The sequence below is a fragment of the Polistes canadensis genome, unplaced genomic scaffold, assembly GCF_001313835.1.
Source record: "Polistes canadensis isolate GaletaPanama2010 unplaced genomic scaffold, ASM131383v1 scaffold_167, whole genome shotgun sequence".
NCBI lineage: Eukaryota > Metazoa > Arthropoda > Insecta > Hymenoptera > Vespidae > Polistes > Polistes canadensis.
Genome location: NW_014569714.1, coordinates 52756 through 57557, shown reverse-complemented (window position 1 = coordinate 57557; position 4802 = coordinate 52756).

Below are 4802 nucleotides of genomic sequence, written 5' to 3'. Positions count from 1 at the left end.
AATAAAAGCGAACTGCTATCCTCTCATACGCTACCAATTCTGTGACATCAATGTTTATCAACGCTTATTGTCATAAGGACAATCGATCAGAAAATTGAAAATCAAATCACTTTTAAATTATTCAACCTATTGGAAAGAATTTTTCTTCAAAATAAGCATATTTTTAAATTTTGATAATATTTTCTCCGAAAAAGATATTCATAAACCGTTAGAATTACAAATGTTGATAAACAATTTATTAAACACCACCAATAACCCTTAAATATTACAGTTTTACAGGATATAATTATTGTTTGTTTGTTTTGAGAAATCGTAATTTGGGATTCAAATAACGATTATTTCTATATAATAAAATACGCACAAGAACACATACCAGTATACATTACTATTTTTAATATTCCAAAGTCATCTAGATTGCGATTTAATTTGAATAAATTGACATAAAAGCAAAGTTAAGCATTCATATAGTGTGCTATCTTTAATATTTGGACACATCAAGATTCGATACAGTGAAAAGTTGTACCCTCTATTTTGATTTCCTTCAATTATGAATCCTGATTTTACATTATCACCGATACTGCGAATAATGCTGAAAAATCATAAAAACGGCACAAATGCTGAAGATACTGCAGCGGAGCTCCTCGCAGATAAGCATTATCAGAATACTGAAGTTTGTGTGGCATCAATAAACTACTGGTTTCGTTTTTTCAATGAGCATCCTAATCATTTCCCTTCTGAAAATGTAAATTTGCCTTTAAGAAAAAAAGAGCGTTTGGCTTTTCTATCTGTATTATTAAAAACTAATCCTTTATGGACGACGAATGACTTTATGGATGCTTTAAAAGTTTGCGAAAAAACTTTAAAAAAATATTTAGCTGATCTAGGATTCTTCCGAGGCCCCCTTGGATGGACCCAGCTAGAAAGTTGGAGTCAATAAATTCTTTTTCATGAATCTTTAACCGAACCAAACAAGAAAAATATCGTTTCAAAAAATTTGGTAAAGCGGAAAAGACTTTTTTATTTAAATTGAAAAAATTGTTTATCTTAACAAAGCAATAACTACTAAAATATAACATTTCATCGTCCTAAAAGACCAATTTTCTTAAGTCAAAGGAAATTGGTTATGTAATTTTGTGCAGTAATAATGATAAAATGTTACGGATTTGACGAAAGGAAAATTAATTGGAAATCAATGAATATACACGAAAATGATTGAACCTTTTTTTTCTTATTCAAAAATTTTCATATGTTAAAAACCTCAGTATACACATATGTACTACTGCCTTCAAAGGCAAAAATTATTCAACATGGATATAATTTCATTTTGTTATCTATCTTTAAAAACGAATGCAATATTCTTGAGAGTAATATTTAGTTATGGAAATTTTTTTAGACATAATGAATGATTATTTTTAAAAATAAAGAAAATAGTGTATACATTTTTCTACGTATATTTCAGAAACATGTAGTCAATATTATACATTTTTTAAAGGTATTATTGCGACTGTACAACTATGTTCTTAAATTACGTATTCTTTAAATGCAAGAACAGTTTCGTTTGCAATTTACTTACAAAAGAAATATTGTTTCAACAAAAATAGTAAACTGTGTCACGATGAATGTATAAGAAACTGTGAAAGTATTCAGGTATTTTTGGAAATAAAAGTATTTCCGAAAATATGAATTATTCGAAGGAAATTATAATGGATTTTTTAAAAATATTACTACATTACTTGAAATAAAATGACAGAAAAATATTTCATATATATAAAATATTGTTATTTTAAACAATAGAATCGTTCAACTTAAACGAACAAAACCCATGAATGTTGCTATATTTTTAAATTTGCTAGTAATAAAATCTGTTGATTTGGGCAATATTTTATGAAAACTGTGTCATAAGACAAATATTTTAAACAATGTAAATGTAATATGTAAAGTATTGCTATTTATAAATACAACACCTAAACGTTTCTTATTTTTGTATTGCTCTAGATATTTTTGGTATAATATTGTTTTGTATTTTGCTTTTGTAATAAATTTTATCTTTTCTGACTTTTTTTCTTCAAGTTAAGCATATTTTTGAATTTTGATAATATTTTCCCCAAAAAAATTATTCCTAAACCGGTAGAATAACGAATGTTGATAAACAATTTATTAAATATCACCAATAACCTTTGAATATTATAGTTTTACAGGATGTAATTATTTTTTGTTTATTTTGAGAAATCCTAGTTTGGGATTCAAATAACGATTTTTCCTATCTAATCAAATACACACAAGAATAAATACTAGTATATATTACTATTTTTAATATTTCAATGTCATCTAAATTGCTATTAAATTCGAATAAATTGACATATAAGCAGTTAGTTACTTTAATATTGCGACATATATCAAGATTTGATTGCATTGATTGGCCTTATGCTCCTTGTTGAACACCTCCGATTATGGCTATTACTAAATTTAGTCAAATAATACGAAAATTGTGGAAAGTTATTAAAACGGCACAAGCGTTGAGAATACTGCAGCGGAGTTCCTATTAAAAATATATTTTGACTAGCCTGAAGTATGTATACCGACAATTAACAATTGTTTTTATTATTTTAATGACCATCCTAACTGTGTGTGTTTCACTTATAAATATATAGACAAAATTTCAAAACTTACGAAAAGAACATATGGTTTTTTTATATGAATTATTAAAGAACTATTCTTGCTGCCTGACTAATCACTACATGGATGCTTTAAAAGCTCGCGAAAGACTTATACTTAATTATATGAAACGTCTTGATTACAATTATTGCTCCTGAGTATCAATGTAGTTTAAAAGAACGAGAAAATAAATTCATTTTATAAATCTTCAACCGAACCAAACAGGACAATTATTTTTTCGCAAAAAATTACTTACTGCGGATAAGAATTCTTTATTTGAATTCACAAAATTAATTAGCAGTCTCCACTATATATATCTTTTAATACGACGAAATTATCATTAAGTACAAAGTTAAACAATCATTAGGGAATTATTTTAATATTTGGATATATATCAAGATTCGCTTGCATTGATTAGTTTTACGCACCTTATTGAACACTTCTGAATATGTGTGGGGAGCTATTAACTGTGACCATAGAAATAATGCAGCAATATTATCAAAACAAGATAAGTGCTAGGGATACTGCAGAGGATCTTCTCACATATGGTTATTTCAAGTATCCTGAAGTATGTGTAGCAGCAATAAACTATTATTTTCGTTATTTCGATGCGCATCCTGGTCATTTCGAATCTGAATATCCAAATAATACTTTAAAAGAGCGTTTGGCTTTTCTATCTGTATTATTAAGAAACAATCCTTTGTGGACGACGCATCACTTTATAGATGCATTAAAAGTTAGCCGAACTACTGTGCGTACCGATATAATTCGTCTTCGAAATTTCTTTGGTTCCCAAGGATGGACTCCCCTCAACAGTACGAGTTAATAAATTCTTTTTCAAGAATCTTTAACCGAACCAAACAAGAAAAATATCGTTTCAAAAAATTCAGTAAACCGGAAAAGACTTCTTTATTTAAATTCAAAAAATTGTTTATCTTAACAAAGCAATAACTACTAAAATATACTATTTCATCATCCTAAAAGACCAATTTTCTTAAGTCAAAAGAAATTGGTTATGTAATTTTGTGCAGTAATAATGATAAAATGTTACGGATTTGACGAAAAGAAAATTAATTGGAAATCAATGAATATACACGAAAATGATTGAACCTATTTTTCTTATTCAAAAATTTTTATATGTTAAAAACCTCAATATACAGAAACGTACTATTGCCTTCAAAGGSAAAATTATTCAACATGAATATAATTTCATTTTTTTATATATGTTTAAAAACGATGACAATATTCTTGAGAGTAATATTTAGTTATGGAAATCTTTTTAGACATAGTGAATATTTATTTTTAAAAATAAACAAAATTGTGTATACATTTTTCTACGTATATTTTAGAAACATATAGTCAATATTATACATTTTGTAAAGGTATAATGGCGACTGTACAACTATTTTCTTAAATTACGTATTCTTTAAATGCAAGAAAAGTTTCGTTTGCATTTTTCTTATAAAATAGTTATTATTCAACAAAAACAATACATTCTGTCACGAAAGATGTATAAGAAACTGTGGAAGTATTCAGCTATTATTGGATACAAAAGTATGTCCGAAAATATGAATTATTTTAAGGAAATTATAATGGATTTTTTAAAAATGTTATTACATGACTCGAAATAAAATGACAGAAAAATGTTTCATATATATAAAATACTATTATTATAAAAAATATAATCGTTTAATTTCTACGACAAAAACTCATGAATAATGCTATTTTTGTAAATTTTCTAGTAAAAAAAACTATAGAAGTGGGATAATATTTTATGAAAGCTGTGTTATAAGACAAATGTTTTAAACTATGTAAATGTAATGTAAAGTATTGCTATTTAAATACAACTCGTTTACATTTATTTTTTTTTTATATTGCTTGAGATATTGTATTCATTCTATTGTTTTGTATTTTGCATACATAGTAAATTTTATCTCGTATGACTATACTTGTTGTGAACATGATATTGCACAATATGTCAAAAATTTCTATAAAAGATGTCAGAGGATTTTTTTTTCTGAAATAGAAAAAGTTTATACGTAAAATCCTATTGTTTGCATTATTAAAATATTATTATATTGTTCAAAATGGAAAAAGATAATATTAAAATAGAAATAAACGAATGTTGCTTAGTTAACTTTATTATT